The sequence below is a fragment of the Hippopotamus amphibius genome, chromosome 3, assembly GCF_030028045.1.
Source record: "Hippopotamus amphibius kiboko isolate mHipAmp2 chromosome 3, mHipAmp2.hap2, whole genome shotgun sequence".
NCBI lineage: Eukaryota > Metazoa > Chordata > Mammalia > Artiodactyla > Hippopotamidae > Hippopotamus > Hippopotamus amphibius.
Window position 1 is genome coordinate 177216262 of NC_080188.1, and position 11685 is coordinate 177227946.

The 11685-nt window shown below is 38.9% G+C and overlaps 1 non-coding gene across 1 annotated transcript; it reads right to left on the reverse strand.

Moving 5' to 3' along the window:
- Positions 1 to 10058: 10058 nt before the first annotated feature.
- LOC130850569 (U6 spliceosomal RNA) lies at positions 10059 to 10162 on the reverse strand. The gene has a single exon (XR_009052939.1). It is a non-coding gene; the product is annotated as a U6 spliceosomal RNA (small nuclear RNA).
- Between the last annotated feature and the right edge of the window lie 1523 nt (positions 10163 to 11685).

Here is an 11685-nt window from a genome sequence, read left to right on the forward strand (position 1 = left end):
CAGCATTTTTGTGCAGTTCAGTAGTTGATGACACCTTGGTTCTACAGGTATAAAGGCTTAGTCATCTTTGACCAGTTTCCAACACAGCGCCAGGCCATGATGAGTGTATATGGTATTGCTTGCTCAGCCCTACCCACTTCCTTTGAAAACTGTCTCTCCCCACCACTTTATCTTCAAGGACTTCTTATTTAATCCCACTGCAATGGTCATAATTGGTTGCTTGATTTGATAGGGCACCTTTCCAAGTTGGGCTAGGTGCCTTCTTTTTCTTTCTTTTTTTGTTTTTTCAAATTTTTATTGGAGGGACTTCCCTGGGGGCACAGTGGTTAAGAATCCACTGGCCAATGCAGGGGACACGGGTTCAATCCAGGAAGATCCCACATGATGTAGAGCAACTAAGCCCGTATGCCACAACTGCTGAGCCTGCACTCTAGAGTCCTCAAGCCACAACTACTGAGCCCATGTGCCGCAACTACTGAAGCCTGTGCGCCTAGAGCCTGTGCTCCACAACAAGAGAAGCCACCGCAATGAGAAGCCTGTGCACCGCAACAAAGAGTAGCCCCCGTACATAGCAATGAAGACCCAACACAGCCAAAAAAAAAAAGTTATTGGAGTATAGTTGATTTACAATGTTGTGTTAGTTTCAGGTGAACAGCAAAGTGAATCAGTTATACATATACACATATCCTCTCTTTTTAAAGATTCTTTTCTCATATAGGCCATTACAGAGTATTGAGTAGAGTTCCCTGTGCTATACAGTAGGCTCTTACTAGTTATCTATTTTATATATATTAGTGTAGGTGCCTTCTTTTAGATTTTTTAGCTTGGAACCACAATGGCCAAAAGCTATAAGGCATAAATCTTAGAAGATGCTTGTTGTCAGGTTTTCCACCATATGGAAATAGGCAGTCTGCAGCAGGGGAAGGGAAAAGATAACACCAAGAAGAAAGGAAAAGATAGAGAAAGAATCCACACCTTATTAGGTCCCTGGCTCCAATGGTTCCTGGGGTCTGCTGCATCCCTGCCCTTCTTCTAGTTTGGTTGCTCTGAGAGAAAATCCAGGCTCCTACAAGCGTACTTCCTTTTTTTTTTTTTAATTGTATGAATTGAGTTTCTGTCACTTGTAACCAAAGGATCCTGACTCTTCTCTGGCACTTAGAGGCACTTTGTAAATGTTTGCTGAATGACAAATGAGTAGTTTCTCAGTGTCCAAATTCAGAATATCATGAGGCTGGAAGATGTTGGAAAGGCCACTTGGTTTATCCCTCATTCAAGGGGCAGATGCACAGGCACTCCAGTCAGGGAGGAATAACCTCCCTGGGTTACTTCACAAAGCTGATGAGAGGAATGTGGACAATCATGACATCTTGAATTTCTCCTTCTTCCTTAAAAGTCCCAGTCTTAACGATTTTCCACTTCTTATTCTAAAAACGTTATTTTAAATCTTTAAATCTTTCATCTCTTTCAATTTTCATATCATATAAAATCTATTTCCCAATTTTTTTTTTTTTTGGTTAATAAGATTATATGTTGTTTCCTGATTACTTTTCCTGACAATTACAGCAGCTCATCATTAAGGGGTATATAATACACAATCTTTTATCCAGCAAACATTTACTGAGAGCCTAGCATATGGCAGGCACTATGCTAAGAGCTGTGATACAGAAACAATACAACTAGTTCATCAGACTGGTTTAGACTTAAAACCTAGTCTAAACCTGATATGGAATTTTATCTGTCTGAAATTGAAATAATTACAGTTTCTGTCATTTTCTTCATTGATTCATTCACTGTTTGGTCATTCAACAAATATTTTTGAGATTCTATTTTAGGGCTATTGTTCTGGCTCTGGGTTTATACAGTTGGTTGAACCAGGTCTCTACATATTAGTGGGAGAAGACAGAAAAAAACCAAGTTAACAATTAACTAATCATTTCAGACAGTATCAGATAGCGATAATTGCTGTGCTTAAAAGAGGCAGAATAAAGGATTAAGCACCCTTGATTGTAGGTAGGCTATTATAGATGAGATAATCAAAGGGGTTTCTCTGAAAAGGTGGCATTTAAACAGAATTTATGCAAAAAGTTGAGCCATGCAAAAATCTGACCTCATAGTAGCCCTGCCAGATGGCCTGGGGAACTGGACTAGATGGTCTCTGAAATTCCTTCTGGTTGAAAAAAAAGAAAGAAAGAAAAGCCTGGGATTTTACCTTTCCTACCTAGTTCCTATTTTACAAGAGTTTTTATGTTTCCTCTCGAAACCTTTGCCAGCATCTGTAACTTCCAGATGTGGAGCCCAGAATTCGTCTCTAGTGAGGTCCTGTCAACGTTATGACTCATGGCTCCAGCAGTCATTTCATATCTGTAGATGCCAGCCTGATACTTAATAAAAGCTACTATCCAGCCCTCTCTCATTCCAGGAAGAGCCTAAGACCCCAGAAACAAACAAGTTATGACCTTTCAGAGAAAAAGAAGTGGCTTTGGGGAGCACTGAGCACCCCAGTGCTTTCGTTATATATAAACCTTGGTTTCTCCATCTATAATTTTGGAGTGGTCACAATAGACAAAATATTACCTTCATAATGTAAACACACAGGAAAGAGACTATAGCCCAAATCTTTACACAGTGAAGTCTACCAGACTGTCCTTTGGTTGCACTAGAATGTACTGATTTTGATTACTGCTAGAGTTGGTGGGTATCATATGGGCATTGAGAACCTTGGTTGTGGGGATTTACTTTTGCTTCTGCTAGTCACTGTGACACCACTTCAAATTAAATTCTCAGATTGAGAATATTTGTTAGTTCACACTAGCAGTATGAACTTAGACCACTTATATGAGTGCCAGCTTGTAGTTTGCTTAGATGAGATGTTTTTCATCCTGTCTTCGCCAGTGCCAAGATTGAGGCACCTAAGACCTTTTTGCTGTCTCTCTCTGTGTGGTGAGTTTATTTCTTGTTTACCTGTGTACTGAAGGTGTGGCCTTTGGTGTCTCACCTTTATGTAGGGGTCTCTCATTAGATTCTTCATCTTGGGCATTTTTCTTTATTGGTATATAAAATAATGGTACATCTTTTCATTGATGGCATCATAGATAGGGTAACATACAGTGATTAATTAGAAAGTCCAGGGAATGGAATGTGAGATGGTATGTGGAATGAGTGTGACACAGCAGGGGAGAAAGCCACTGCAAAGGGATGTGGGGACAAATGAAAAGACTACTTCATTTTCTACAGTCAGGCAGAAAAGAATAAGAATCTGACTTGACTGATATAGTACCATTATTATTACCATTGACTGTGGGAACATTTGGAGACTGAATGCCTGGGGAAGAGATATGGCACTAGTGAGATCTTGTACCCTAGTGTAGATTGTCAAAGGGCCAAGCACAGCTAGGAGAGTGGCTCCAAGAGTTTACAAAGTGTAACTATAGTTCAATAGGTATGAGTCCAAGTTCTTTCCCTGGAAGGGAGGGTGCCTGCGGTGGGGGTGGGGAGGATGTCCTTGCCCATCATTTATTCATTCTTTATTTCCCCTACTAAATGTAAATTTCACTAAGGGCAGGAACTTGGCTTCCTTCTTCAGCAATGTCTTCCAGTGCCTAGAATAGTACCTGACTCCTACTAGGGGCTTAAAAAATACACCTGCAAGGAATGAATGGGTGATGGGTCACTTTTGGCACTGCCAGGGGTATTCTTGCGGCTCAGGCCTGAGTTTGCAGCACTGAGGAGGTCCAGTTACCAGGCCCGAAGCAAGCAATGTGAGGTTCAGAGATACTAGAGGTGGGCGCCAAGTCGGGAAGGCAAGTGAGTCAGGGAGAAGGCAAGCAGATGTGTGAAGGGGACTGGAAGCAGGCAGAGGGCAGGATGCTGGAGGAGCACCCTGAGCTGGAGAGCAGCCTTCATTCCTCTTTGCAGTCCTGAGCTTCTGGTGTGGGTGTGCTGAGGGCAGAGAGCAGAGCCTGCCTGGAGTGAGCCCAGAGGTTTCAAATAACACTAAGAGATGCATTTTGAAAAATGCTATCCGTGAGATTCCTAAACTATAATGATATCTTACAAATTTCTTATCTTAAAAGTAACTCATAGAAACAAAGCAGTAGAGTGTTTAGGTGCCCATAGGGTTGGCTCAAAATATGCTTCAGATGCTCCCACATTAAAGAGAACTTCTTTTCATGCTCAGCTTTCATCCTTATCACCAAACTCCTTCTTTCTCCAACTCACTGCAATCCATAAACGAAGGTCATCCCCAACATCTTAATTATGGAATCTGGTGACTTCTTTTCATTCTTTTCCTGCTTGAATTCCCTAAGGCATTTGGAACCACTGATAACCACCTGTTTCCTAAAACTTTCTGCCCTGGGTTTCTGGGACACCTTCTCCCAGTGTCTTCCCAGTTTAACTTTCTTTCTTTTTTTCTTGTCCTTTATTTGTTGATATCCTCCAGGCCTACCCACTTGGATCCCTCTGTTTTCACACTACACCACACCACCATCTCCTTGAACTATCTCATTGGTAGCCATAGCTTCAAACACCACCTTGAGACTGATAACTCCCAGATGTGACCCTCTATTTCAAATCTCTCTTCCTAGGGCCAAACTGTATATTCAGCTAGAAACTACCAAGATTTGCCAACCTTGCCTGGATTATTGCAAAAGCCTCTAACTGATCTCTTTCCAACTGGTATCTCCTCCTTCCACTCAACTGCCATTGTTTGTTCTTTCTCAGACCTAGTTCTGATTATGCTTTTCTCCAGCCTATTTAGTTAAGTATTACACAGCCAAATAATCCAAATAATTTCATCTGGTATTTTGCACATGACTTTACAATCACACTTATCATATGGTGTTGTAATGCTTTGTTTCCATGTTGTCTCTCTCATTGAGCTATGAGTTCCTACAGAAAAGTATTATGTGTGAATCATTTTTATAGGAACTCAAATATTGAATGAATGAATGAGAGCAAATGTTGGATTGAGCTGAGATACCTTCTTGTTAAACATTAAGTCCTTTTAAAACCAACACTGCCACATTTTTAATTTATTTGTCAATTCCTTAATACATCACCCCTGTTGACTCTTGTATAATATTCTACAAGTGAAGAAAAAAAAAACAAACTTAGATCACATGGGAAGAAAATTTCTAAGCACAGAAACAACCCTAAAATAAGAGGTCTCTAAACACAATTTCAGGTCCATCAGGTAATATTGCATTTAAAGTGAATTAATAATTTATATTTACTGGGAGCTAGGTGCTAAGGTGCTGTACATAATTACTCCCTTTAATTGTTTGACAACTCTACGAGGTATATGACTCTCTTGGTGTTATAGATGAGGAAACAGCCAGCATGAGTACAGAGCCCAAGCCTATAATCACTATGGTTCCTTACCCGCTTAGAGGCTGTCCTTTGGCACTAAATCCAATATCAAGTGCTCTTTAAAATTAGCTTATGGACAGTTCTCCTAGGAAACCCTCTCTGCTCTTCCCCACCCCTCCTACTACCCTATGCATACCTCTATCACAGCACTTCTAACATTTCATTGTGATTGTCAACCTACCTCTACTGCCCAATTAGATCACAAACTTATAAGGAGCAGAAAACAATGATATTCACCGTTAGATCTACAGCACCCAACACAATGCCAATTCTTAGTAGGTTTTCACAGAATGTTCATTGAATTAAAGTAAAGCAAATGACACAGGTCAATGGAACAGAACAGAGTCCAGAAAAAAATCCAAGCATATATGGTCAATTAATTTACAACAAAGGAGCCAAAACTATACAATGGAAAAAGGACAGTCTCTGCAACAAATGGTATTGAGAAAACTGGGCAGCCACACGCAAAAGAATGAAACTTGACCACTGTCTTACACCATACCAAACATTAACTAAGACTTGAATGTAAGGCCTGAAACCATAAAACTCCTAGAAGAAAACACAGGCAGTGAACTCCTTGACACCAGGTTTGGTGGTGATTTTTTGAACCTGACACCAAAAGCAAAAGTAACAAAAGCAAAAATAAACAAGTGAGATTACATCAAACTAAAAAGCTTCTGCACAGCAACAAAATGGAAAGGCAGCCTACTGAATGGGAGAAAATAGTTGCAAATCATATATTTGATAAGAAGCTAATATCTAAAATATGCAAAACAAAACCAAACAACTCATACAACTCAGTAGACAAAAAAAAACCAAACAACCCAATTAAAAATCTTTATCTGAAGAAGACATACAGATGGCTAACAGGTGCATGAAAAGATGTTCAACATCATTAATCACCAGGGAAATGCAAATCGAAACCACAATGAGATATCACCCCACACGTGTCAGAATGGCTACTGTCAAAAAAACAAGAAATAACAAGTGTTGGCAAGGATATGAAGAAAAGGGAACTCTTGTGCACTGTTCGTAGAAATGTAAATTGGTGCAACCACTATGAAAAACGGTATGGAGTTTCCGCAAAAAACTGAAAATAGAACTACCATAAGATCCAATAATTTCACTTCTGGATATTGATCTGAAGAAAATAAAAACACCAACTTGAAAAGATATCTGCACAGCTGTGTTCATTACAGCATTATTGACAATAGCCAAGATATGGAAACAACCTAAGTGTCCACCAATGGATGAATGGATAAAGAAATTACACACACACACAGACACACACACACACACAAATATTATTCAGCCATAAAAACAATGAAATCTTGCCAACGACATGGATGGACCACAAGAGAATTATGCTACATGAAATGAATCAGACAAAGACAAATACCATATGATCTCATTTTTTTATATGGAATCTGAAAAAACAAAATAAAACTCAAGCTCATAGATACAGAGAACAGATTGGTCATTACAACAGGCAAGCATTGATAAGGAGCGGAAGAATTTATTTTAGCTTAAATAAATTGGACTTAAAATTTTTTAAATGACCATATCGATGAACTGGTTACAGATTTATTCATTTGGGTTATCCTCATAATCAGTAATGACTGCTAGAACCAACAAGATCAATAAGAAATAGGATTTCCTAGGTGGCACAGTGGTTAAGAATCTGCCTGCCAATGCAGGGGACACGGGTTCCATCCCTGCCCCAGGAAGATCCCACATGCCGTGGAACAACTAAGCCCATGCGCTACAACTATTGAGCCCGTGTGCCACAACTACTGAAGCCCACGTGCCTAGAGCCCATGTTCCACAAGAGAAGCCACTGGAATGAGGAGCCCACACGCCACAATGAAGAGTAGCCCCCGCTTGCCGCAACTAGAGAAAGCCCGTGTGCAGCAATGAAGACCCAAAACAGCCAATAAATAAATAAATTTATTTAAAAAAGGATTAAGGTCTAGAAATATATGCCATTTCATAGTATAATTTTTCAATGAAGCATAAAATGTTTATTTAAAAAAAGATCAATAAGAAATGTTTTAAATCATTGGAAAAATTACTCCTGTCCTTTATGCAGCTATATAAGCCCAGAACCCCTCACTTCTTCTTTTCTTCCTCCATTTCCTCACTCCTTTGTTCTCTTTTTCTTTTTTCTTTCAATTTGAGGGAGAAAAAATCTCATTTTACCTTATTTAAACTCCTTTAAGCAATAAATTCTTAGTATAATATAAAATGCTCAAAATGCACATTTACTTTTATAGGAGTTTTTACATTTATTTATTATAATAATTTACATACTATTAGATTTAAATAATCAAGAAATAGTCCTGGTGAATCTTCATTTCAGTGTTGGAACCCAAGACTGAAAGAGTTACCCCAACTGTGCCCTGTCACCAAAGATCATCTGGTCCCCACTGAACCATGGACAGCACAGATCTGGCCCATTTATCAGATTCTTAAGCCTCTTCAGGGAATGAGTTTCTAAAATTTAATAGTCCACTGAGTGAAGAAAATTATCTTTCTTTTCTTAGTGAGAAAAATTATTTTTACATTTCTCTTAACTCAAAAGTTCTTGCTGAAATAGAAGCAAGCTTATTTTCTTTTGTTTGGTTTTCAGCCAAGTTTGAGAACACAAGTTAGAGAATAATTTTAATATGCATATTAAAACAATAACTCCCTTCCAGGAACTTCACAAAGGGCATCAAAGAACAGCACTGTCAATTCCCCCTGGATCTTAGACCTAGAGGTTTAATTATAATAACAAGATTTTAAAGATCAGGCCTGAATATTAGTAAGATTATTTGGCCATATACACCTATTTCTTTAGTTTCACCTTGGAATGGATATTGAGAAGAAATTATTGGCTGCACCAAAAAGTAGATGGGATAAAATAAAATAAAAATAAATAAATAAATAAACTAAAGCAAGTGGAGGGAAGCCCTAGGCTAACTCAGCCCTTAGGGGCAAAAAACCCACCCTCAGAACTGGACTCCTTATTTCTCTTCTACTTTCCAAGCGTTTCTCAATATTGAAACTGATGTCCTCTCTTTTGCTTAACATAAAAAATTCACAACCCCCTTGAAAGTCACTAATATGCAAAAGATAACTAACAGTTTTTGGCTAGAGTCTAAGTTTCTGCACATCTTCATCAGCTAAAAACACTGCTCAGATTTTCTTTCATTATGTTCTATTTTAACACAATAAGAATATTTTATTTTAAATGCTCATGTATGCAAAATATTAAAATATTGCACGCACTTTCTAACTGTACTCCTCTCACGTAGATCATGATATGTTCCTCCTGGAACCCCTGGGCTTCCCAGTTTTGCTCTGGCCAGACTCCCTGCTATGGGCACCCCTTTGAACTCTGTTCCGTGATGGGGCTTTGCCACAGATAACCAGACTTCCAAGATAGTGAACTCCTGCCCTTGACATTTTCAAGTGCCTCCTTCCCCCTCCATACACAGTCCTCCACCTCCCTCCCCACTGCTGCTCTCCTCCGCTTCGGGCTCTGCCTGTGGACTAGAGCACCAGGGCTGACTGCCGTAAGACTCATTCACTGACTTTGCCATACGCCTGGGTCTAGTCTGCCTTCCTATCCTCTACCACCCACCATCAAAGCCTTGTGTGTTCTGGTGGGCAACTTTCATGCCAGGGCCTGCTTCCCATTCCAAAGACATGACACATGCTGATAACAGGCTGAGAGAACAGAGGCCACTGCTTGGAGCAAGCACATGGCATTCCCCACCCTGGGAAAACAACAAGATGAGATTTGGCTTGGCTTGGTTTAGAGCCAGTTTTATCCCACAGAAGGTAGAGAATTCCACAAAGGAATTGTTACTTTGGACTTTAACAAGGTTGAGTGATTGATTACAAGGAAATCTTAGATATATTGTGGTGAAAGAAATGGGCACCGTTTACAATCAAAGAAGCAGAGTAGGGTAGTGGAAGGAGCTCCAAGTACATGCTCAGAAAGACCTCAGTTCAGTTCCCAACTTGGTGTGAACTTGGCCTACTTATTTAACCTTTGTGAGTTCAATTTTCTCATTCATATTATGCGGATAATAATTCTACCTATTTTGTAGGATTACCATAAAGACGAAAAGTGAATTCACGGTGTCCAGCATGTAGTAGGGAACATAGTAGGTGCTCACCCGATCACCCTCTTTATGAGCATACAGTATGAGTTTGATAAATGTTAGTTTAAAGAGTCAGATTTCCAAATGTTAAATGAAAATGTGTTTGCTCCTGTGGTCAGAGACTCTAAATGGAAACCGTGAGTGATATTGTATCAAATCTCATAAGATTTTCTTTTTCTTTTTTTTTTTTTTTTGCCACTTGGATAATTAAATGCTTTAGTCTTTAAAAATCAATGGGTCATGATAGCAAAACAAGTTTAAAAGCAGAACAATTTACCAAAATTATATATATATAAATGACCCTTAAACATTTTGCAAACATGTTCGATCTCATAATTTGAGAAATACAAATTTCAATTACACGGAGGTATAATTTCTCCAAAATTGGCCTGAAAATTAAAACCACTATTCAATACAACTGTTGTTGAAGCTGAGGGAAACAGGCACTTGCATACATTTCTGGTGATAATATAAATTAGAAAACTCACTTGAAGGGGTATTTTACAATATCTAATAAATATACATGTGCTTAGCTTAAAAAATATGGAATGCTTCACAAATCTGCATGTCATTCTTGTGCAGGGGCCATGGTAATCTTCTTTGTATCCTTCCAATTTTAGTATTCATGCTGCTTTTATTAGTGAGGCAGATACTTTTATCTTCATTATGGAACACAGGAAACCAAGACTCATAGGGGTTAAGTAACTTGGCCAAAGTTACACAATTGTAAAGTGTCACAATTCTGAGTTTATCCCTGTGATTGTATCAACCCAATATGGTAAGAGTGTTATCTCATGCTTGTCAGAAGCTCCTATTGGTAGTTACATAGGAATTTGACTAACAGATAAGAAAAATTAGCAATTATTCAATAAATGGGTCATATTTGATAGCAGCATTTCAAATTCCCAATACGAAGACAGATAGTATTTAAAGAAGTCTTTAGCGTTCTAAAAAATAATTATCTTGGTCTCTTTGATGGGCAATACATTGAAAAAAAGAAGTTGAGGTATCATTTTTTTTAAAATTAAAAGAGCCAAAAATGCAATGCATCACCTTGATTTGATTTGGCTTTATTCAAAGCCATAATAGGCATGTTGGAAACAAATTGGGGTATTTGAATATGGACAAAGTAGAGAAAACAAGCAGGAATTATTGTTCATTTTTTATTACATGTGATAATGGCATTATCTTTTGAAGGAGAGTTTTGTGGGGGAGGGGGCAGAGCTGCAAGTAGTAAAGTGAACTATTAGTGGTATAACATCATGATGTCTTTATTTTTAAGTGATTCAGCAAAACAATATGTAAATAGAGGAAATGTGACAAAAATATTGGCAATTGTAGACTCTAGGTGGAGGATATATAGGTGCTCTTTATGCTACTAGTCCTACTTCTCTGTATATTTTAATGTTTTCATAATAGAATAGAGATTAAAGAAAAGGCACTTGAAAATCACTGCTCTAAAGGGAGGGTTTTAGAGTCATGCCATGGGGTTTGGCTCCTGACAAGTCTTGTATCAAAGACCGAGAGGAAGACAGAGGGCCAGATAATCAGACTTGGGAGGACTAGTGATTGATGGAATCTAGATTTGAAAAGATGGTCACTGGCTGGAATCTAGCCAGGGGAACCTTAATAAGGAAGAATATAGTCATGTGAATGGGTTTTTAAAAATTAGCAGCCTGAGGAAAGCAGTCAGAACAGCTATTCTCACTGAAAGAACAAAAAGGCTTTAGTTGGTGGCAAGTCGATGTGAGAGAATGAAGTGACGCAGCTGCTAGGACAGCTCATGCCCTTTTAGTCTCCTTTCTGGATGCAGGAGATCCAGAACAAGGGAGAGTGACAGGCATGCAGGCACATCTGGCCAGGCCAGATCTGGAGTTTCAGATTCCACTCTAGATCCCTTGTTTAGAGTGGCACTGGGGTGGGTCCAGGGAGGATGACTGGGCCACATCATTCTGGCCAAAGAACCTGGGGATCGTAAGTTTAAAAAAACTGAGGGTCAAAAAGTCCACAAATAATAAATGCTGGAGAGGATGTGGAGAAAAGGGAACCCTTGCACACTGTTGGTGGGAATGCAAATTGCTATACCCACTATGGAAAACAGTATGGAGGTTCCTTAAAAAAATAAAAATAGAACTACCATATGACCCAGCAATTCCATTCCTAG